This window comes from Podarcis melisellensis, assembly GCF_964234715.1.
Source record: "Podarcis melisellensis genome assembly, chromosome: 5".
Classification (NCBI taxonomy): domain Eukaryota; kingdom Metazoa; phylum Chordata; class Lepidosauria; order Squamata; family Lacertidae; genus Podarcis; species Podarcis melisellensis.
Window position 1 is genome coordinate 44,479,867 of NC_138537.1, and position 25,459 is coordinate 44,505,325.

General features: G+C 40.8%; 2 protein-coding genes across 4 annotated transcripts in view; both read left to right on the forward strand.

Annotated features, from left to right (window-relative positions):
* CNNM2 (cyclin and CBS domain divalent metal cation transport mediator 2) overlaps positions 1–25,459 on the forward strand; it is a 111,947-nt gene that overhangs the window by 25,446 nt on the left and 61,042 nt on the right. The gene's annotated exons all lie outside the window — the stretch shown is intronic.
* Positions 1–25,459, forward strand: part of LOC309370159 (uncharacterized protein) — a 63,658-nt gene that overhangs the window by 10,156 nt on the left and 28,043 nt on the right. The gene's annotated exons all lie outside the window — the stretch shown is intronic.

Consider the following 25,459-nt stretch of genomic DNA (forward strand, 5'->3'; position numbering starts at 1 on the left):
TTTGACCATTTTGGTTGCCCTCCTCTGGACACGTTCCAGTTTGTCAGTGGGGGAGCTGAAATGCAGGTGAAAGGAAGGACGGAAGGAGGCCACAGTGTCACCCTTCAAAATAAGCAGTAACAGCCTGAGTAAAGAGAAGAGTTTTTGCATGGTGCCTAAAAATATATAACAATGGCACCCACCAGGCATGCCTGCCTGGAGAGAGTATTCCACAGGTGGCTGGACACTGCTATGAAAAGGCTCATTTTTGTATTGCTATCTTTGAAACCTCCTGTGAAGGGGGCAAACCAAGTAGGGCCTCAGATGATGATTGCATGGACCAGGATGGTTCATGTGAGAGAGGCAGTCCTTGAGGCACTGGGGTACTGAGCTGTATAAAGGTTTAAAATCACCATTTGAATTGAGCCTTGAAACTTAACTGGTAGTCAGTATAATCATGTCAGAATTGGTGTTATTTGTTTAGTCTGTCCTGCCCCAGTCAACAATTGTGGTTTCCAAATGTTGCACACGGTTTCTGACATGTCCACCGCAGCCCAATAGTCGTTAGTGAATAAGGCTTCATCTCAGAGGCGTGCATATGAGCCCTACGTTAGGCAAGATTCCTGTCTTGCAAGTCGGACTAGGTGATCCTTGTGGGCCCAGCTCTACAATTCTGATACCTAGTATCCTTTATTGTTCTATGATATATAATACACTGTAATAGTCCATCCTGGAGGTTACCAGTGCGCAGACAACAGAAAATGACATAGGAGAAATTTTTTTTATGTCTATGGCCACTTAGGCTTATTTTACTACAATATAGTAGATTGCTTTCCTCTTTATAAGGTTGCTTGTCTATTTAAGCAACCAGAATAACATCATGCTAATTCTTCAGAAGTGTCCCATTGTGATTTGGTACCTTTTTAAGCTTAGAGTTCTTTTCACAACTGCCACACTTGGTTTGTGTGGGCAAAAATAAAAGCAGCAGATAAATGATATTAGAACTCAAAGGGTTCAAGATGCATAAATGCCTTATAGGGAGGCATCCCCACTATTTTCATCAGATATAGTAAAAACACTGATACAGTCAAGCATCCTTGAATTGAATTCAATAGGCCTTACTCCCAGGTAAGTGGGTATAGGATTACAGCTTTTTTCCAGGGTGTAGGTTAAAATATAGATGAGGCTTAAAATTCTTGCACTTAAATGAAGTAGCTGGCTTGGTTTAGTTTAATAATGAGACTTGTGTCTAACTAATAAGTTTTACTGATAGCTTGCATAGCAGATGTGATAAATATAGCGTATTTGTGTGAGTGTGTGCGCGCATACATATACATAGACAAAATGACAAAATATATAATATTTATATTTATATAAATATATAATATGACTATATTAGAGGATATTAATTAAAATTAAAAATAGAGTTGAATGATCTGGTATTGGATTGGATCAGAAACAATTTATCGAAGTCATCTAAGTAATAACTAATAAGAATATTTTCAAATGAACAAATTGTGAATTTGTTAACTGGTGTTTGATTTATCACCTTTATTTCTATGTCATCATCTGTATTGTTCTGCATTCTGCATACACGCACGCACACACACACACACACTAGTTAATTGCATGAATTGCATTTTGTCTAATTTGACCCTGAGTGAGTGTAGAATTCTCAGTGTCATGGGTTTCCTGGTGGGCCATGTCTGTGTGTTGCAGCTCACACATGTTTACTCACATATTCCCAGCATGCAGTGGTTTATTCCAGATCCAGTGAAAGAAAATAAGTGAAGTAGCAATTGAAAAACGTTTGGAAATAATTGTCTTATCTTCTCAAGCTATCATGATTGAAAATGCAATGGGTGAAGGCTCAGAGTGAAGGCGGTACAGCAAACAGTTTTACAGGTTTTCTTTTGACAGCACCTTCTGTGGTTTAGCCACATACTCTTTTGGTCTCTCAACTCATGTGACTGACTTTTGACAAAGGTTGCATTTTTTTCAAAAATGACAAAAGATGTCCAACCCGTTTGACTTCAAGTTAATCATTATGTAGCCTTCTAGAAACGAGAAAGTTTGGGCATGTATGATTTAAAAACCGTGTTGGTCTGTGAAACAATGTCCTTAAGCGTAACATTATTCTTTCTAGCTAATCTTTCCAAATGTAAGGATTTTTTTTCACTGTTTCTTCTTTGAAAACTCAGTTCTTTAAGCATGCCAAACTCCAACTAGAATCTATTATATGCCTCTACCTCACATGTGCGGGATGCGGGTGGCACTGTGAGTTAAACCACAGAGCCTAGGGCTTGCTGATCAGAAGGTCGACAGTTCAAATCCCCGCAACGGGGTGAGCTCCCGTTGCTCAGTCCCTGCTCCTGCCCACCTAGCAGTTTGAAAGCACGTCAAAGTGCAAGTAGATAAATAGGTACCGCTCCGGCGGGAAGGTAAACGGCGTTTCCGTGTGCTGCTCTGGTTCTCCAGAAGCGGCTTAGTCATGCTGGCCACATGACCCGGAAGCTGTACGCTGGCTCCCTTGGCCAATAAAACAAGATGAGCGCCGCAACCCCAGAGTCGGTCATGACTGGACCTAATGGTCAGGGGTCCCTTTACCTTTACCTAACATGCCTAGACACTTTTTGGAAAAAGTTTTGTATCTCACACATTTTGTTTAAATTGGCACATTGACATATTTACACATTTCATGTTAATAAGATTAAAATGTTTGTAATTTTTTTCTCTGTTTGTCTTGGTGATTCCTTCAAGTGTGTTGAACTCTTCTATCCAATTGTTTAACTAGAAATTCTATGAGAGTAGGCAGTATTCCAATAAATGTTCTTCTTTCTCTTCTCCCCACCCCACTGGCCTAGTAAATTCTACATATCTTACAGCAAGCTACAATAGTACCTCTGGTTTTTACTACAAAATGAGATAACAATTGAAGTAAAAATGAATGTTTCATTTATTTTAATTTCTTAACATTTATACATTGCTTGATTGTAAAAATCCCCAAAATGGTTTACAAAGAGAAGTCTTGCATAGTCTTACATTGTGTTACAGAGCATAAATAAATGCTACTGACAATCCTTTTTTTCTAAAAAAAATGTTTAGGGGTACTCTTATTTTCCTACTCATATTGAAATACTGCCCCTCAATGAAGCCAAACTTAGACTCACAAAGTGTTTAGGGGTATGCATCCCCTGCGTCCCCCCAGAAGAAAACATTGGCTGCTAATAATTTAGATACTTATTTAATAAATAGTAGATGTTACCTAATTTTAGCTTAGAGTAGACTCATTGAAATCAATGGACTTAAGTACCTTGGGTTTACTTTGGATGTGATTAATGTATACCATCCATTGTAATTGTAACTTAAATGGATGGCCTGGGTTTATTTACGGAAACATTTAATATAGCACTCTTCTTGCAGGTGCCATTTCTTGTTTTGCGTATCTTTTTCCTCCTCATAATGGTCATGGCTGACTGCAAATTGTTTTCTGTTCTCTAAGTACTTTTGACTTGTTGGGACAGAGTGAGGATCTGCCTAGATCTTTACCTGATTGTTATTTGAAGGTTAAAACTCTTAGGTTCACAAATATCCTGACCAGTATCTCTAGCACCATCTTTGCTGAAGCTGAATAAATTCTACAAATCCTTTCGTACAAGTGAATGCATGATAGCTTTCAGAATATGGTACAGGGAATCTTATTGTGCCTTCAAAATATATAACTCTTTGACCCTTGTGTGGTTACCTTTCAATGTTACAACATAAGCAAAAATATGTTGGAAACAATACTTCCTAGCTATTTGGCTGAATTGCTGTGATGTCATGGAATCTTCACAGGTATTATAATTGCTGTGAAAATGAAACTGTCATCGGTAGAAAGTTTGCCAAGATGAGAAGGTCCAAGATGTAAGCAAATGGGGAGGCCAAGGGAGAGGTAGGTAAAGGGAAAGGGGCAGATCAGGAAGGGGCAGATCAGGAAGCCGGAACCTAAGTCAAGTGTCAGTTGTGGGGGAGGGCAGAAAAGAAAAGTGCAGCAAGGAGAACTAATGCAAAGAGAAGTGGATGTGTGGAAGTGGGGTGGCTGAGGTGTGGCTCCAAAGACAAGGAAAAGCTGTATACTATTTAAAGAATGGACATGACCAAGATGACAGTACTTGGTACTTTGATAGAGTTGACTGAGAACCAAGGTGAATAAAGAACACATGATAGAGAATGAAGCAGCTGAAAAGCAGGGCTTTGGGGGAAATTATGTCTGGTAAAAGCATAGTACTGGATAAAAAAGAGAATTAAGCGCTGGGGGAAAACCCCAGCAAGGATTAGAAAAAAATTAACTGTTGGGAATAAAGGGGAATGGTCAAATATGTTTAGAGAAAAAAGATAGTGGCCTACTGAGCTATCTTGCCTGCTCCAGTCCATGTATGCCTCAAACAGCTGCATGTTCTGCTGGGGAAACACTGTATTACCAGAGTACTTTATAACACCCCCCCCCCAGATCTTGTGAAATTCAATCCAGCTATTAAAGATGCAGAGCCATGCAAATTTTGACTTGGACACCCTTAGAGCAGTGAAAGTCAACCGACATTATTGTAGAGGCTTATTCCCAAAACGACTAAGCATGCATATTCCTTTGATAGGGAGAAAGATGGCAAACCATGGCCATGCCAGAGTGGCGTAGCTAGCCGCTCAGGTGCCTGGTGTGGGCACGTGTCCTGTAGTTGAGATGGGGCGATCCGCCCATGGGGGCGGGGTGAGCCTCTCTGACGCTTGGAGCCTCTCCGCCACCTCCCCCTCAGCTATAATGCAGCTGAGGGAGAGGCAGTAGGCAGACGCAAGTCCCACACTGTCGTTTCAGGCAGAGCGGAACCTGCAGGCATCTGAGCCACCACATCACTCCTAAAAAGTTTTGTGAGCCCTTTAAACTCCTCCCTCATGTTGTCACCCCTCCCTCAGTGATGACACACCCCGCACCCCGCTTCCTCCACCACTGCATGCCAGGCCCTGGTCATTCCAGGAGATTATCCCCAGTGTCACAATAGTTGGTAACCTGAACCTTCTTCCTTCGCAGTTAAACAGTGTTTGAATGCTTAACATTCATGCTTTAGGCTCAGTTTAAAAGGATATCTAGATAATTTAATTGTTATGTTTGTGTTCTCTGATTTTCCAGCTACATAATATTGCACTGCTTGCTGAGAAGAACAAACAGGGATATAGGACTAATTTATGATATACATTGTACACAATGTGGTACAAATCCAAATATCTACCTTTGAGAGCCTTAGACGGAAAGTAAAAATGGTGTCAAGCACGTTGGTTGCACATCAGATGTGTGTTGTATCTTCATACCGACTCTGAGAAAGATATAGAAAGAAATAACTAGACTATAGTGTTGTTGTTGTTGTTTAGTCATTTAGTCGTGCCCAACTCTTCGTGACCCCATGGACCAGAGCACTACAGGCACTCTTGTCTTCCACTGCCTCCCGCAGTTTGGTCAAACTCATGCTGGTAGCTTCGAGAACACTGTCCAACCATCTCGTCCTCTGTCGTCCCCTTCTCCTTGTGCCCTCCATCTTTCCCTCCATCAGGGTCTTTTCCAGGGAGTCTTCTCTTCTCATGAGGTGGTCAAAGTATTGGAGCCTCAACTTCAGGATCTGTCCTTCCAGTGAGCACTCAGGGCTGATTTCCTTAAGAATGGATAGGTTTGATCTTCTTGCAGTCCATGGGACTCTCAAGAGTCTCCTCCAGCACCATAATTCAAAAGCATCAATTCTTCAGCGATCAGCCTTCTTTATGGTCCAGCTCTTACTTCCATACAGTATCTAATGGTTTGGATTCATACAATAATAGAGATGGAAGGGACCATGAGGGTCAACTAGTCTAATTTCCTGCAAAGCAGGAATCTTTTTGCATAGAGTGGCGCTCGAACCTATGAGACTGAAATTTAGAGTCCCATGCTCTACCGACTGAGTGCTCTCTTTCTTAAGAATACTTTTAATTCACTTGGCCATTTGACCCATCCAATCACTTTTCATGATTTTGTTGTTAGCTACCTTCTGCATAACAGCAAGCATTCCAATATTGAATCTTGGAGAAGCTGTCAGTTCATTTTTTCCCAAATGAGAAATACATACAGTGGTACCTCTACTTACGGACACGATCCGTTCCAGGGTGCCGTTCGCACCCCGAAAAGTCCGTAAGTAGAGCGCCGCTTCTGCACGTGTGCGTAACGCGATAGAGCACTCCTGCGCATGTGCAGAGTGGTGAACCCGGAAGTAAACACTTCCAGGTTTGCCGCGTTCATAACCTGAACAAACACAATGTGAAGCAAACGCAACTCAAGTTATGACTGTATATTAAAATGGTTACCACATTATGTTGAAATCAGTTGTGTTTCAGATTGAATTGTTGCTGATTTGAAGTAACACAGGGTGCATACTCCAGTTGAATCCAGGTATCTTGCAACACAATTCTGTGTCCCTAGCTTTGAGAGCTTCCTAGTTTTTTTAAGGATTATGGGCAAAACAAGAGTTCTTTAGCCTAGTTGGCTTATCTGTATATTCTCAGAGTGATGACTCTGTTCACACATTTATAGGTTTGTTTAAACATCAGGTTAGGTTTTTATAGCTCTTGTCCCAGTTTCTCTCATATATATATATATATATATTTCCCCTTAACTTTGTCAAAGCAGTTAAGGTCATCATCTGGGTTAAACTGTGAAGTTCTTTATGGAAATATTTTTGCATCAGCAGAACCTGTAACACTTGTGAACTAGTATGGTCTGCTTAGGTCCCAACAATGCCCTCACTAGGAAAGTGCCAGGGGGTTGCCATAATCTTTTGTGCCTAAAACAAGAGTATTGTGGCCCCTTTAAAAGACTAGAAATTTATTATGGCATAATAGTCCTATTTCATCAGCTACATGAATTTGCATGGTTTGCAGGTATGTATACAGGTGGTATTGTTGCAAGACCTGGACCCTGTGTCTATGATAAGTAGGGTATAAATGTCTTAAATAAACAAACAAACAAACAAACCAGAACTTTTAAGACGCTTCTCAGACATTCGCCAAAAAATGTGAGCTGCCTCAGAAGAGAACTTGATCTCCTGCCTTTACTTCTGTGCTCTAATTACAGGCTCTGTTTGCTTTATTACTTAACTAGCTTTTGATCTGGCAGAACTGTTTGAATAGCATTAGTTGTATAGGTGAGTGTTATTTTTAGAAATCCCAATTAAAGCAAATCCTGACTCTTGCTGTTTCTAAAACCCATGAGAGCAAAATTAAAACTTGATATTTAACTTGACCACATGCAGACCTCTTGGCTCCAGACAGCTAACTCCCACTCCTTTCCCCCCAAATTCATTTTTGTTCCTGTTGTGCAAGACTTTAAATTGCTGCAATTTTGTGTTAGAAAAGAATATTTTTCCTGGCTCCAAATGAAAAGAATAAAATATTTGTGTGTTGGAGGGGTATTGTTTGGTACTATGGTATGTATGTATTTTTATGTTTTTATATTGTAAACTGCCCTGTGACGCTTAGATGAAGTGTGGTATAGGAATTTAATTAATAAGTAAATAAATAAAACCATGATAACGGAGGAAAGTCTGTTGCTTTTCTCCAACCTTCTTATTAAGATACAACTTAAATGTACAGTTTTTACTAAACAGCATTTTTTGTTTGGTTCAATTAACCGTATATACTCGCGTATAAGCCGACCTGAACAAAAGCCGAGGCACCTAATTTTACCACAAAAAACTGGGAAAACTTATTGACTCGAGTATAAGCCGATTTACCACACCACAAACCTCCTGGTGGGCTGGAGTGTGTGTGTGCGCAGAGGGGGCTTCTCTCTCCCCCCAGCCCCTCCCACCCCCCTGTCTACCTAGGGTGCTGCTGAGAGGCAGAGGTTGGTGGCGGCAGCGGCGGAGGAAGAACAAGCAGCCCAAAAGGGCTGCTTTCAGACTGTTCGTTCCTCCTCCTCTGCCGCCGACAGCGGCAAAGGCGAAGGAGGAGGAAGGAGCAGCCCAAAAGGACTCTCACTTGAGTAAAAGCAGAGGAGGGCTTTTTCAGCATAAAAAATGTGCTGAAAAAGTTGGCTTATACTCAAGTATATACGGTAATATTTTTTTTAATTGAAGGGATTTCTCAGTGGTGGGTTTATATCATAGCAGTGGTTTTATCAAGATAAACTTCATTTTTCTTACTATAGTCAGCTGGTTTAGTGGAAAGGCCTATTTGATCGCAAAGACAGATAATGTATGCTATGTTGTCATTAAGAAAGACTTCAAGTGTGTATTTTGTATACAGTGGTACCTCAGTTTACGGACTTAATCCTTTCCGGAAGTCCGTTCTTAAACTGAAACCATTCTTAAAACTGAGGCACGCTTTCCCTAATGAGGCCTCCTACCACTGGTGCCCTTCCACCATTTGGATACCGTTCTTAGACTGAGGTAAAGTTCGCAAACCTGGACACTGCTTCCGGTTTTGTGGAGTTCTTAAACTGAATAGTTCATAAACAGGGCTGTTCTTAAATGAGGCACCACTGTATTTCATACTGAACTGTGTAGCATTTTGAAATTTGGAAGGCAATGTTGTAGCAATCTCATACACATTCGGTCTGTTTTGGCTGAGTTCTGGTAGATAAATGTCCCTAAAGTGATAGTAACTGCTTTCTATATGGCATTTACCATAATTCATTACAGTGGTACCTTGTGTTAAGAACTTAATTAGTTCTGGAGGTCCGTTCTTAACCTGAAACTGTTCTTAACCTGAGGTACCACTTTAGCTAATGGGGCCTCCTACTGCCGTTGTGCCACCACCACACGATTTCTGTTCTCATCCTGAAGCAAAGTTCTTAACCCGAGGTAATATTTCTGGGTTAGCAGAGTCTGTAACCTGAAGCAACTGTAACCTGAAGCGTATGTAACCTGAGGTATCACTGTATTATACTTGCATATCTATTTGTGAAGTGTTAGGCTTACATTCTTCTTCTGTTTTTCTTATTGTTTATCCTTTTAATTGATTTGAGTTCAGATACTCTGCTGGATTGTATAGTGTTTTCTTTTGCTGTTTGCTAGTGTTTTTTCCTGCTTCAAGCTATGTCCTCTAACACAGTTAAATATAAACTTGTAAACTAGTGGTCTCTTCAAATAGAATGGAGTCCTCTGTAACCTGTGCTTAATATTTTGTCTTTGGAGGATCCACGGTATTGTCTGTATATTCCTCTCGGCTTCTACTTTGTCTTTCCCATCCAGTGTACTCATGGCAAATAAACAATGTACATGTTTTCCCTCTCCACAGACATATCTGTGTGTGTTTAGGAAAATGTAATTTAGGAAGTGACTCTGCATACCTCATGACTTGAAACAGCGATGCCACTTCCTAATGGATTCTACAGTTGTGCAGTAGAGCAGTTAGGGCTTTTGTTCCCTCTGTGTCTCATGACATTTTTAGTTGGTGTTTGTGTGACCTGCTTAGCACCTTTTCCTCTGTTTCGTCTGATTCATACTTTACCAGAAGTATGGCTTGTACTTCTTTGTGGCTGGATCTTATGCTGCCCTGGTAACATTTGAAGAACGGAATTGCTAAGGATAAGCTGATCATGTGGATTCTAATTATGTGAGCATTTCCCCCACTTCCTATCCAGTAATGATGTGGGTATTATACATACCAACACCATCCTGGTATTCCCATTATTTAAACATTACTTAAAATGGCATGTAATCCAACAACAAGGAAGAAGCAACCATGGTAATCCAATAACATCTGAATTAGGATTTAGTACAACAGAATTTGTTGTTAGTTTTCCATCTGTGTTGTTCAGAGTTAATTTCATATTTGCTCTGATTTATCTTTACAAACCTTCTTAACAAGTGGTTTGCAAGCCTGTTGGCTATTAGTTTCTACTGAGCTATGCAGGTAAGTCATGGTGCCTATATATATTTGCCATGCTTCTTGAAGAGTACATTGAGATGAGAAAATGTACTAGCACCAGTGGCGGAGCTTCAAGCTCCGGCACCAAGAGCAGAGAGCTGGCAGGGGCAAGGCTGGCGTGCGTCCTGGGGCATGGTGCGCCACCCAAAGGGGTGTGGTGCATGTCCTGGGGGCGTGGTGCGCCGCCCAAAGGGCATGGTGTGCATCCTGGGGGTGTGACGCGCCGCCTGCGGGGGCGGGGCGCCCAGTGTGGGGGGGCAGCCGTGATGGAACCCCACTGGGATCGTGCTGCTGGGGGTGGGGTGCTCCCCTGCCCCCCTCTTCCTCCACCAGTGACTAGCACATTCATTCCTTTGTTACAAAATACTTGCATCTTTGTGTGTGAATGTGAAACTGTGTGCATGATATGCTCTGTTCTTGAGTTTACCATGAAGTACATTGGCTCCTGTCCTCTAAGCACCAGCATTTTAAAGATGCTCTTGAAATTCTGACAAATGCATCTATAGGAAATATTTCAAATCCTTCATGAATTAATTGTCATAAATATGTACCCTTAAATATCACTTTCTGATCCACCAAAGGGCATTTGAAGAGTGTAGGTGTTTTATCTAGATGGTGGAGGGTGCAAGCAGATTCCGCATATATGAGATACAGGAGTAGATTCAAGAACCATGCCATGTGATATATTGTATTTCAACTCTATCGTTCTATAAAATTCTTCATAGTATTTTAAATTTAAAAAAACCAAACATCACTTTTGAAGAATAGGGGTGAGGGGAAGCTTCTGTTCCTATGCAGTTTCTGACTGTTTTGTAGTACTGTGTACATTTCACACAAGATTAGCTCATGTTTAAAGTCCTGTTAAGCTCTCTTAGAAGATGTAATGACCTAATTGGCTGAAATAAATCTGCAAACTATTGCTTGCATCAAGTACTTTGTGTCACAAGTCCCTAGAGAGAGCTAGAAAGTAGGAGTTTCTGATTTATGAGCTGCTTCTCACATCACTGTTACTGTGATCTTTGCTCACTGCTGAATTATTTGGGAATCCAAATATATCTTCATTCTAGATGTTCTCATGGAATTTTACAAAATATTTGCAGCAAAAGAAATTCTTAGTTTAGCAGTCAATAGTGACGTATTCTCTAACTTTTCAGGACAGATGTCACATGAACATTCCTAGTTTTGCAATGTAGTATTTGATTTATACTTTATGCATCATACATGTTTATCATGCAAACACTTTAAAGATTGCTTAAATATGTGGTGGATACATGTCAGGGACTCATGATCAATTGTAGCATCCTGCTGAAAAAGACCCATTCTTCTCCTATCTGTTCAGCCTTCCTGCCTCTAGGTGCAGTGGTTTCTGGAACAGTTGTAACTATGGTTTGTCGATATGGACATCACACCAAACCACAGTTAGCAAATTAAAGGGTGGGGAAACTCCAGCAAACTGGTTTAATCAGGTTTGCCAGGCCCATTTGGTCTACCAGGCCATGTTGGCTGAGCCATTCCTACCTGCCCTACACCTGATGTTATATATATAAAACATCTCAGGTGTATGGCAGGTAACAAAAAGGGGGTTTCAGGCAATGTCAATCAGCTGATCAGTGGTACTTGCAAAGCACTTCTTAACTGATTGTTAGGGCTTGAAGAGAACCCTGAGCTGCCAAAGTCCTGACAGTCAGTATTAATTTTGGGAACTCCCTAGTACAGCCAAATGGACTGGAGGAAGTGACTTGGATTCAGAATGCTTCCTCTGGAAAGAGAGAAAAATGCTCCATTAAAAAATGAAGTCTTTTTTCCTTCCAGGGCATTAATGTAGTTCGTATTTTGAATACAAATTGGGTTTTTTCTGCAGAGGGAGAAATACTGTAGTCAATTTTTAAGAGCATTTTCCCATCTGCAGTGTCTTCAAAGAGGCACCCTGTAACCAAAGATCAGCTGATTGGCAGTTTAAGAGAGCCTCTTTGAAAGACATATGCCCTGAGCTAATCAGATGATTGGTGCAGAAAATGGATTTTCAAAGGAGATTGCTGTAGGCGTCATATAGGTGAATCTGTCGCATTTTGTTTAGTTGATCCATTACAAGCCATGGTTTGTCAATTCTCTGCAGAAATGAAGTAGGAAAATTCTTTGTGTAAGATACTCTAGTGTAATGAGTAGTTGCAGCTATTGTCAAGCTGGAAGCTAGTGTATGGCTGCCACATGCATACCCTTGCCTCATAAATTCTGATAGGCATAGCGTGGTAGGGGGATTGAAAAACTTTGCTCGTTTTGGAATAGATCACTAAACACCTTGCAGATGGTGCTGTGCAGTTAGTCTATGGGCTTTCATGTGATGCTCTGTAGTCTTACTTGAGGTATCATAGGAGTTGGTGCCTTATGAACAGGGCACACAAACTGGGATTCTTGTATATCTCGGATTCTTTCCCGGTTCCATGATTGAAACAGCAAAGGCAGTATTATTCCAGCAAACTTTTAGACTTTCTTATAATGATTGCCTCTTTGAAGTTTTGGGTTCATCCTACTGCTTTTCTGTCATTTGTTGTTTGTTTTATTATGTGCATTGTTCTTTGTAATCCGCCTCTAATATATTTTATACAGAAAGGCAGGATATTTATTCATAAACTAAACTATGAACTTACTGGAGACAGTAACAAAATTGTCACGCTCTAAACAGTAATGGAGATGTAACTTCAGACCTTCTGCTGAAGAGATCTGGATCAGGATCTAATTTTCCAAATTGAACTGGCACTTCGCCTGGTTTAGGACTTGGAGGGTTCAGTTCCTTAATGCTTAAATTAGGACCGTGTACTATATACTCCAAATGCTGTTATACTTTTTCTGTTTGGAATTATTTGCAAGCTAGCTCTATTTGCATACATATACATTTATTCTAGTTTCAAAACTTATCTGCAGAAATTGGAATGTGACAATATCATCATAAGACAATTTCACGACAAAAACTACAGTGTTTTATATTATTTCATCTGGTATTCTTATGTGTAAGTCAGAGGTTTTCAAGCTTTTTGAGTCCATGGCTCCCTTGACTTCCGGTAACGGCATTCTTTCTGTGGCACCCTGTGTGGGGCTCAGGAGCCCAGTTATGTCACCCCTTGTCTGCAGAGCAGGCAGCCTCCAAGCCATTTTCGAACACTTTCCCTTGTGGAGTATTTCCTCAGCCTCCTCTCCTTGAGAGTCCCCAGGGCAGCCGCTGCGGCCACTCCTGTTCTCTCAGTTGCCTTGCCTGCTTGTTTGCTTGCTCCGAGGCCACCTAAGCTTCTAGCAGCCAGCACCAGCTAGCCCCAGAAACACAATTTGCCTGTGAAGCTTGTAGCCAGGGCTGCTTCAACAAACAGTTGTGGGAGCCTTTAGGATGCAGAGACACAAGAAGGCTTCAGAGGAGGGAGGGAAGGAAAGAGGGACAGAGACCGGTGTTGCCCGCGGCACCCTGACCATCATTCAAGGTACTCCAGGGTGACACTGCACACTGGTTGAAAACCACTGCCATAAGTGATAAATATAATTAAAACTGAAACTGAATTAAAGTAAGTTAATATTGTTATGAGTTTGGGGATGCCAGACTCCCCTAAATTTCTGGATCCTGGAAGTGCAAGAACTTAATCAAGCTTCCTGAACCTCTGGATCCAGCGAGGGTTAAAATATAAGCCAGGCCAATTGCCTGGGAGATGAGTCATTAAAACAAAGGAAGGCAATAGACCATTAAGAAAACCAAGGAGGAGGGGCTCTGTGCCAAATGGAAAATGGATGAGGCCCCTCCTCCAGCTCAGAGTTAGTTAGAAGACAGAGCCAGAGTCTTCAGGGTTGACTATGATGTGACCTAGAGAAAGAAAAATTGCAGGCTGGGTAAAGGCAGCAAGCTGAAGAGAAGGTTAGAGCATGATGGTTAATTTCTATTTCAATCCAAGGCTTCAGCTATAGGTGAAACAAGCCCCTGTTAATGCTGTGAATGCCTCCATTGTAGGCTCATTTTGTATATATATGTAATTACAGTGGACATTCAGGTTGCAAACGTGATCCGTGTGGGAAGCACGTTTGCAACCCACAGCGCCGCGTGTGTGCATGCACAGGTTGTGATTCAACGCTTCTGTGCATGCACGACCGCCGAAACCCGGAAGTTACCCGTTCTGGTACTTCCGGGTTTCGGCGCATACGTAACCTGAAAAAACGCAACCTGAAGCGTCTGTAACCCGAAGTATGACTGTAAACTAAATATAATAAAGACAGTCTGCTGTGCCTCATTTCAAAAAGAAAACATGAACCCTGAGTAAGCACCTGTAATCTGCACTACTCTGAGATTAGGGTGGCATGCAGTAGTATTAAGAATGGGATTTTTTAATTGCCTTCTGAAAAGATTTATCAGAATTTCTAGTGTTTATGCTATGGTCACAGGCAGAAGCCCACAATGTATAATGGCTGCATTTCTTTATTGCAGACGTTGGGGCATACAGTTCAAACTGAATGAAAGTAAGTTAATACATTGTACTCCGGGGAAGGATTATGGATAGTTGAGGAACCTGTAGCCCATCAGATGATGATGGACTACAGTCCCATCATCCTTGACCATTGCCCATGCTGGCTGGGGCATATGGGAGTCCAACAACATCTGCAGGACCACAGGTTTCCCATCCCTGGATTACAGGCAACTCCCCACTTACATGGGGGTTATGTTCCGGCGCCCTGAACACATAAGTGAAAATCACACAAGTGAGGAGCACCCTTTAAATACCCTCTCTGTTGCTCTCTTTCCAATCCAGATATAAAACATTGTACCAAAAATATCCACAACTGGAATTGAAGCTCTGGGGCTGGCTTGAGGCCGGAGGACTTGCAGAAAAGTAGCAGCAGCTGCTGCGCTACCATGTGCATCAGCTGTTAGAGGGGAAGGCTAAGTAAGCAGCCTAAACAAAGTCCCACTGTGCCTTCAGTCTTTTCTCTATCCTCTCTGAAGTCCTCTTCAGGCTCCGGGGATGGTATCCTCACAAGCCACAAGGACTGTCCAGATCTCTCCCTCCATTTCCTGGTATGAATAAAATTATTTAATTATTTCTCAGCACCACACATACATGTGGTCATGTGAGTTGATGGCATATATATATATATCCCGCCCATCTGGTTGGGTTTCCCCAGCCTCTCGGGCCGCTTCCAACAAATACACAAGTGGAGAATCACCTGTATAGTGATCTGCAAGTGGAATGTAGCTGACTCACGTAATGTTTTACAAGGCAAACATTTAACAAGTGGCACCAGACCATTCTTTGGCTCAAGTCTGACTATGCAAGCAAACTTGTTCTGGCTGAGTTGAAGTCGTAGTTGCTAATGCCAGCAACTGGCTGGAACAAAAACAAAACAACAAAAACAAAACAAGCCTTTGCATAGGAACACAGTGATGAACTAGTTTATCTAGTGGGATAAGAATAAAATCAAATGCTATCTGTAGACTTTTGGCCCCCTTAATAATATAGACACTGCATCATATAATTTTGAATTATTGCAGTGTGTTTGTATTGGTGGAAACAAAATAAAAAAATCCTTCCAGTAGCACCTTAGAGACCAACTAAATTTGTTACTGGTATGAGCTTTCATGTGCATGCACACTTCTTCAGATATATGCACACGGAAGCTCATACCAATAACAAACTTAGTTGGTCTCTAAGGTGCTACTGGAAGGAATTTTTTTATCTTGTTTCGACTACAGCAGACCAACACGGCTACCAACCTGTAACTTTGTGTTGGTGGTTCACTGCATTCTCATTGCCTTGAGCAAAACTCTTTTAACTTCTTTTCCTGGACTATTCTTGGCAGACCCATGGTAGAAAAAGCTAATTAACTGTGGTGCATACCCCAGGTTTAAAAAATGCATCTGCACCAACATGAGCTTCTGAAGACATACATAGCGGATGTGCTGGTTGTGCTATGAAAACAGAAAGGAAAACCTTTCAGGGATTTCTCTTGCTCAGGTTTCAGAACTGGTCTCATAATTGTACTCAGTTATATACTTGCAGGCAGAGGAACAAGTATCATTACTGTCCTTTAAAATTAACCTCACAACAGTGTAGATTAAAAAAAAAACCCCAATGATTGGCTGACAGGATTATGATATCATGGTTTACCTTTCCAGTTATTACTGATAAATCCATATCCTTTTTCAATGGTATTTTGCTCTAGTTTCTGCTTGTGTACCACTATCCACTGACTATTCAGAAGAGGAAATGCCATTTAATCAGTCTCAATAATGACTTCAAACTGGGGAAGAAAGGGAAGGTACATTTTACCATACGTGGTGGGATTACACAATTATTTAAAAAAATTGGGAAATGATATACAATGAATTGAAAAAATGTTTAAAATAGCATTTGTTTGAAAACCAGAAGCTTTTTTGTTGGATATTTTAGGACAAGAGCTGCCGAAAGAAAAGCAGACATTATTTATGTATGCTACAACAGCAGCAAGAATTTTAATAGCACAAAATTGGAAGATTGGAGAAGTACCATTCAAAGGACAATGGCAAGAAAAGTTAATGAATTATGCAGAGTTAGCAAAATTAACGGACAAGCTGCGTGAAAAGGACAATAGTGACTTTGAAAAAGAATGGGAACCTTTTATAACATATTTGCAGAAACAAAAAAAACATGAAGTCACTGGCAGGATTTAAATAAACATTTACAGCTTTATTTAAAGAGAACAAGAAGTATAACAATGTGACAACATAGTATTAAATACAAACAGCAGATTGTACTATTTGATGTAACAAACCAGAAATGGAAGCTGAGGGAAGTCAACAGGGAGGGGGGAAATCGGAAAATGAATGCTTAGTAATGATGATGGATATTTGTTGTAAGAAAGAATATCGATAGAAATTATTCAAAAAACAAGAACAAACTATGGTTTAGTAATACTATCATTCGTGACAACCATCATTTTGTGAGAGTGAGTGAGGACTTATAATAAATAATAAATTACCTTCATTTTATGAACCAGGGCCAAAATAGATGTAGCTTGGTGTTGCATACCTAATTTTTGTTAAACAAATAGCTGCTTTTGTGGTGTGTGGGGTGGCTCTAATTGTTGTGTCTCTGCCACTGTGCTTTTAGCTTATGTGTCTAACACAAGGGCTTGTGAGGATTGCAAGGGGAAGGGAAAATATAAAACTATAGAATATTTACCCCAAAAAAGTCCAGAGGATTTAAACATTGCTCACCATTGGGCTATTTGCTGTGCATAGCGACATTCCCAAAGCTTAACTGAGACTGTAGAGCTTTTATTGGTAATTAGCTAGTTGTGGCTTTAGGGCTTTGACAAAAGTGATTGTTTCTCATTGGGGGCATTAATTATGAATTACAAACCTGTAAAGGGCTATCGTCAAGAATGTGCACGTCTGCAGATATGACTGTGTTGCTGTTCAGCTCGGGGCTAAAACCACATTGCTCTCATTGTTGTTATACTGAAGTGTATGGAAAACATGTTTTTAACCTCAGTTGTGGTCTAGGAAACTATAGAGAAACAAGTTATCCAGTTGCTGTATAAGCACTTTGACTTTGTGCGCTGTTTTCAGAACAGGAACTGATAGAATTGATGCAGGGTGAAGACTTAAAAATAGTTTGGAGACCATGGTTTTTAACCACTCGCCAGCTTCATAGATAAGTACTTCCACTAAATGTTTACTATTTCACACTTACCCATTTGCCTGTTTGGCACAAGGTGACTCGCAGTGTCTCTGCCAAGATATATGCCTTAGAGGAATTTGCTCACCTTGGTCAAGTGGATGACTAATGGCAAGGGTAAATTCTGCTTCCAGATGCAGTGGGACCTTGGTTTACGAACTTAATCCATTCCAGAAGTCTGTTCTTAAGCCAAAACAATTCTTAAACCGAGGCGCACTTTCCCTAATGAGGCCTCCTGCTGCTGGTGCCCTTCCACAGTTCAGATTCCGTGCTTAGACCAAGGTAAAGTTCTCAAACCAAGATTTTGTCATATGAGCAGATTGTTTGAAAATGGCTTCCATGTCACAAGTTGTTTTACTTAGTCAGAGCCATCCACAAAAAATGTAAAAATTAAAATTTATTTTAAAACTTACTTTAAAACTTACTTTTAAAATGGTGTCCATAGTTAGTGTCCACTAAATGTAAAAAATATACCTTGCAAATAAAACAGGACTGTCTGATAAAAGCTGGAAATACAGCTAATACGTTTAAACTGATAAATCATTTCTTTGTGCATTTGGAAAACAGCCAGGGCACTGTCTTCTCTTTCAAAGGAACTACATTATCTCCCTTTTCACATTATATGGAAGCCCTTCATCAGTTTATGGAGCTTAATATATTCACCAGCAGAATGGGAGCAAAAGAAATTCTTCCTTGCTTACATTTTGTTTGTCACGTCAAAATGTTTTGCCAAATAGAACTGAATTCTGGTCTTTTGAAATGCAAAGCGAAAATCTGACATATCTATGCTTTGAAAAGTACTGAGAACAATCATTATGATCTTTTAAGTAAACAGACTCTCCTGGGACATTCATTATCACTGGAAACTGAATTGGAGAGTCCAGGGAGCTCTTCCTCCAAACACAGGAGAGATGTTCTGCCATTTCCCAATCAAGAAGTATGGTGTGGGTGAGTTGGTTCGGGCACTGAGGGTCTTCTGTGCAGGTGTAAGGATTTGACCTGTGCCATAAACTTGGATTGGAGGACTCCTTCATTGGAAGTCTTTAAGCAGAGGTTGGATGGCCATTCTTAAGGGATTCTTTAGTTGCGATTTTTGCATTGCAGGGGGTTGGACTAGGTGACCCTTGGGGTTCTTTCCAGCTCTGCAGTTCTATGATTCTATGATTCTATCAGTCAGCAAAGGCATGTACAGCATCATGGGAAGCAGGATCTCCTGGGTCTGTTTTGTCATCATGAAAGTCTTGCATGAGTCCATTCATACTCCCGTTCTCACAGCTTTCTCTCAGGCAATTTCTTATTATTCTCTCTGTTTTACTCATCTTGAAGTCTAAATCTTAAATGCTTAATATAGGCGATTCTGATGTAACCATTGTTCTCACACCTATACTAAGTAGCAGTATGACTAGTATAGGATGTTCACATTACTTTCCTTATTTGTTGGTTTTTGGGCTTTGTTGGCACTCCTGATCAAGATTCATCTCCCCACATTCTTGATCCTATACTTCCAGAAGACCATTTTGTCTAGTTCTTAATCCATGTTGGGTTATTCAAATTCATAAATATTGATGTCAGTTTTGATATGATTTTTAAATTGGATTTTATTGATTATATTTTTACTACTCTGATATTTCTCACAGAAGTGCTGCAGAAGCCAGGCCAGGACACTTGCAAGCCCTAGCACCTGTTCCTGGTGCCATTCTTGGGTGCCAGGAATTTGCAAGCCTGCCTGAAAGCTGTTTGGAGCCTAGGGAGGAGCTGGGCAGGGAATGGAGTTATGGTCAGCCAATGCTGTTGGACTATTTAAACAGCCTGAAGTGGTAGCCCAAGGGGCATGGACCATCTCAGAAGGAAAGAAGAGGGCAAGGACATCCTAGGAAAAGTAGGAAACACGGCAGTAGCAAGGGGGAAATGCTTGGCCTAAGTTGGAGACTCCAGGGGGCTGGGCAAGGGTAATAGGATGAAGGGGAAGGGCTCCTTCCCCCAATCTGGGGAGCTTTGGTATATGTGGTCCAAATTCTGGGGAAGAGAGTAGGGGCTGGGAAACCTGCAAGAACACTTTTCCCACCCCAAGAAGAGGATGAGATGGTATCCGAGGCAAGGAGCCCCAAGGACCGTGATAGTAGCACCTCACAGAGATCATAAAATCATAGAATTGTGGAGTTGGAAGGGGCAATGCAGGAATCATTTGGCCAATGTGGGGCTCGAACCCATGACCCTGAGTCTCACACTCTACTGACAGAGCTATGTATAAGTTGTAGCTGATATAGGAGCTCAAGCTCACACACAGTGAAACTGCTATCAGAGGGACCAATGAATTATAACACTAGTGCCCTTAGGACAAAAAGTTCCCTCTAGCTTGAGCCTTTCCCCTCAAGACTTGTTTTCTTCAAGGCTTCCCCAGGTCACCAGGAAGTTCCCTGGGGTGACCTTGGAGCCAATTACTGCCTCTCAGCCTAACTTCACGTAGTTTTTAGAACAAACTGGAAAGGGGAAAAATCATGAATGCTACCTTGAGCTTCTTGGAGGAAAGGTGTGATATATATATAGTAATCTCTGTGACATAACTAGGAGGAGCCAATAAAGATTTACCTTATCTTTGGCTATTCGTTGAGAACCAACAGCAAAATCAAGTGTACTACTAACTTTAATTTAATGTCCCTGGGGAGCTACTTTATAATGCTAATTTTATGCTTGGTAAATACCGTGTTGCCTGGGTAACCTGTCACTGTACAAATATTCATTACTCATTACTGGTTAATAAGTCTCTAGAGTATGCAAAAATAGCATATTTCTTTAATCTTAAGTCATTCAGCGACAGAAGGAACATTATTGATTTTATTATTTGTATTACTTTGAAAGTGCTTTGAGGTGCATTGTTTTTATTTCAGTCTTTGTAACAGCCACTTTGAGAAGTTATAATTTTACAGATGTGGAACTGAGGCCAAGAAAAACTTGCTTATTTTAAGCATACCTTAAATGTGATTAAGTCCAGTGCTTAATCTGCTTAATCACAGAAGGTAGGGGTTTAACTTTGGCAAGTAAGGGGATTGCATTTACTTGATAAACAGACACAGAATGGAAGTAACATGTACTACTCAGTTCATTGTGGAATGATATATATTGGGTGGAGTAATGCTGTACTGTGCAAACTTGTAGTAACATAAAATTATGCAACTAGATGCTATTGGTAGAAGAGATTTAAAGAACTTCAATTTAAGCTGAGACATTACTGAGAGTTGCTTCTTCTACATGCTACTCATTCCTCTTAATTTGTTCTTATGTCAACTTCTCATTTTTTCTTTCTGAACTTCTTATTTTTTATTAAATTTTCAGGAAAGCAATGGTTCGTATGCCAGACAGCACACATAATAATACAGTATAGAAGTTTTCATATTCTATTTTATGTTAGTGTATCCCCCCAGAAACAGCTCTTGGAATCTGGTGGTTTGACACCCCTGGTTGACATAAGTTGAAAATGGATATTAGAAATTAGGAAATTCATCCTTTTTCACTTAAGCTCATGCTGGCAGAACCTGGTCCTATGTCAGCTTTCCATGCCACTTTCGGTACCTTTAAGTAATATTGCATGAGTCAGCCAGATTTGCTGCTGGATACAATTCTTTTAGCTATATGGCTACTGCTTACTAAGAACTTTGTGAGTAGGAGTTTAGCTTGTTGGGTTTCTGTTATGGTTAAGATTGGATACTGTGCTTGATGTATCTGAAGCAAATTTGGATCAGTATTCTGAACTTGTGCAGAAGGTTATTTACATGGTAACTGTGGCTCCTTTGAACAGATACTAAAGTTGGTATATTTCCTGTGTCTCACATAACAGAAATTGAGCATATTTTTGTGCCTTGCAGAAAACAGGGTAATCCAGTAGTTTCGTCTAGATGATCCGACCTTAGCTTAATAAACTGAGATATGAATGCATTTCACACAGCAGCATGGGTCTGCCTTAGTCCTCCCTTCATACAAGCTGAAATTAACAATAGCTTCTTGTTATGTCTGAATCGGGCACTATGGATAATGACTTCTAAACAAGATAGGGTGGGGAAGTCAGTGAATTCATATTCTGCCTTGTTTGGATGCAACAGTAAGCTATGGTTGACGGCAGCTTTCTGGTCTGTTTTGTGGACCCAGGCACAGTGAAGCTGTGGGAGGGGGTTCAAGCAGCAAACAAAGACAGTGAGACAGGTGGTTGTAATTAGGCCACATCTTTATTGGTTACAGATGAATAGGTTTGGCGTAGGCATTGGGCAAGTATCCATTGATCAGCTAGCCCACCCGCTGGTTGATATGCTGTTGTTTGAAAGAAAGGGGTTGACTGATGTTGAGGACCTTCATGGAACAAATTGTTTCTAGGTGAACCTTGTTCAGCCACTGGTAGTTGGTGCTGGGGCCTATTACACTGCCCTCCAAGATCCCTTAATGGGATCACTACTAAGGATCCAACCCAATGCCTCTTCCACTCTAAAAGTTGTGACAATTGCTATGAGGTAGGCAAAACCCCACAGATCTAGCCAATCTGTCTGTTGGCAAAATTCCTACCCAATCCTGAAACCAGCAAAAGTGGCAAAGCTGCCACACTGTCCTGCTTCAGATGAGGTATTGGTATCATACAGAAAAAGATGATGAAGACTAAAATCTGTTTTGCCAGACATATTTTATACAGTGTAACCTCGGCTGTCGAACATCATCCATTCTGGAAGACTGTTTGACTTCTGAAACGTTCAACAGCTGAGATGCAATGGGCAGCTGGCTATTTCAGTGGAGAAAATGAAGAAACATGCCTCGGAAGCTGTTTGACTTCTGAGGAGCATTCGAAAATGTAAGCATTCACTTCTGGGTTTTTGGCGTTTGGGTCCTGAATCGTTTGGCTTCTGAGACGCACGAAAACTGAGGTTCCACTGTGTTCCCTGGAATGGACATGGTTGGGTTATATCCCAGGTTCACTCTGAAGCCCCACTCCTTGAGAGCCTAGTGTGGTTGCTGATTGTCTCCAAGGTTCTTGTGAGAATTTCTAGCCTCCTGTTCATCTCCCCTACTGCACCAGATGTCGGAAATGGCAACTGTACCTCTCCATGCTGCCGAACCACAAAGATCACTTCCGGAGAGTTGGGTAATGGTAATTCCTACTCATGAGAAGCATCTGCATGCAGGTGCATGGAACTAATTTATATCTCATCTTATTAAGATGAGATTTGATCAAATGTAGCCTGCATTAGTATGATTGAAGACACTGAAAAGACTAGTTTTTTATTCCCTGTTTTTAATAGCACATAACTTATGCTATAAACTCTGTGAAATAGAATTTCTATTTCTCTAATTTTACAAAGAAATGGTATTTCTCTCTAGCAGAGATGGAGAACCTGCATCCCTCCAGATGATGCTTGAATCCAACTTCCATCAGCCCCAACCACCATGGAAGTTTCACTTCAGCAACATTGGGAGAACCACAAGTTCTCTGCTCCTCCTCTGTAAGAAGGCAAGGGAGGCTACCGTTTTGTGTTCCATAATGAACCAAGTTGTAAGATTTGTTGTAAGACTTGTAATAGCGCATTTTGTTGTTTAGTCATGTCCGACTCTTCGTGACACCATGGACCAGAGCACGCCAGGCACTCCTGTCTTCCACTGCTTCCCGCAGTTTGGTCAAACTCATGCTGGTAGCTTCGAGAACACTATCCAACCATCTCGTCATCTGTCGTCCCCTTCTCCTTGTGCCCTCCATCTTTCCCAACATCAGGGTCTTTTCCAGGGAGTCTTGTCTTCTCACGAGGTGGCCAAAGTATTGGAGTCTCAGCTTCAGGATCTGTCCTTCCAGTGAGCACTCAGGGCTGATTTCCTTCAGAATGGATAGGTTGGATCTTCTTGCAGTCCATGGGACTCTCAAGAGTCTCCTCCAGCACCATAATTCAAAAGCATCAATTCTTCAGCGATCAGCCTTCTTTATGGTCCAGCTCTCACTTCCATAGTGCATTAGTGCATTAGTTGCCTCATTTGAAAGATTTCGTCATAATGCTTCAGATTCCACACTCCCAGGCCACCTAGTTTAGTAATTTGTTATAATATAGGTATCCCTTAATGCTTGCCACTTTTTAAAATGCTGAGAGTGGATGTCAAGGGTGATATAGAAATGTTGTTTTTGTTGTTATTTATTTTTATTGTAGGTTTGGAATAAGAAGTTAAATATTGGAAGGATTTTTAATTTTAATGGCTGAAGAATCCTAGCAGCTTGGTCTAAAGCAAAGTCTGATGGCATAGTATGCCCCAAATTAATTTCCCCTAGGACTTTATCTGAATATATCAGCATAATAACTGGCCCTTTAGTGTGATGACACATATTATAGTCCTTAATTTAGCCAAGGTCTAAATTAATTTGTCCCCTTCAAATGTATTCATTTCAATGATGTATTAATAGCATGCAAATCTCTCAGCACCTTCCTTTATGAGAGAGCTGATTCTCTTTAGATAATTTCTTCTTTCTCATAACAAACTTGCTCTTTCCATTTAAATGTATATTTCATGTATGCAAGTGAGTGGATACTAGACTGCATATGATTTGTAGTTCCATGGTTCTTCTTCCCAGGAATCACCTGTATTTTCCTCTGTGTGGAAGAAAGCAGTGTGTGTGTGTGTGTGCGTGCTGCTTCTGCTAGTGAGTATACAGATGTCAAGAGAGGGTGCTAAGCGCTGTCTTCTCACTGTTTATCTGTTCATTCTCTTACTGTTTATTTTACTTAAACTCATACACGTGGACCTCAGGGTGTGTTGAAATGCTTTGAGAAAGTAAATGCATATATTCCGTACTGTGTGTTCTTTGGAGAGTGGAAACTGATTTCTAATCTATAGCACATGTACCCTGTTGTTAAATACTTACTTACTTACTTACTTTATCAAACCTTTATTAGGCATTATGGAAATAAAACCTTAAAAGAGAAAATAACATATAAAAGCCTTGAAATATATATAAAAAAGGCAGCAGTTTGCTAAGTACATATATATATATACATATAGAGTCAGTGGTATTCCTTGTTAACCTGCTCCTTGGAGGACTGCTGCCAAAAACTCGGCTACCCCCGCCGTTACCCTTTGGTCAACGTCGGATAGGTAGAATCCCACACATTCACCTTGCTGCGGTTCCAGACCACCCAAAAGAGGGGACAGCACGCGTTGGCGGAGCGTACTGTACAGTGGGCAATGAAGGAGAATATGCTCTACAGTGTCCGGGACATTCATAGAGCATCTGCAGAGTCTCTTGTTTCTAGGAATGTTTTGATATCTTCCCCTGACAAATGCTGAGGGAAAAACATTCAAGCGGGCCAGCATAAAAGCCCTACGTTGGGCTGGGATTATTAGTTTAGTGACGTAATTGGCTCTGCTATCTAAGATATTTAATTCATAGAATATGGGGGAGCAAATTTTGTTTACAGCTGCCGTAATATTTTGTCTCTCGACATCCTTTAGTCTAGTTAGGATATTATGGGAAATATATTGCTCATTAGAATTGTACAGGGACTCCAGCTCGACGCCTAAAGATTCAATCTTTTTTTCGAGGTGCTGATACCATCTTGATTTATAGGAGTCTTTGAGCAAATCAGCGAGCAGACTTGATGGAGGGCAGCGGAAGTGGCAGCGTAACCAATACTTTATTGAGGTGGACCATGCCCAATATTCCATTGTGTGTATGCCTATTTCTGCACACATTGTTTCATATTTGATCATAGCTGGGAGTCCAAGAATACGTCTCAGAAAACTAGAGTGAATCTTTTTTAAATCATTGTTATATGCTTGGACCCATAGCGGGATTCCATAGAATATCTGGGATTGCACTTTTGTTTGAAATATCTGATTTGCCGCAGGAA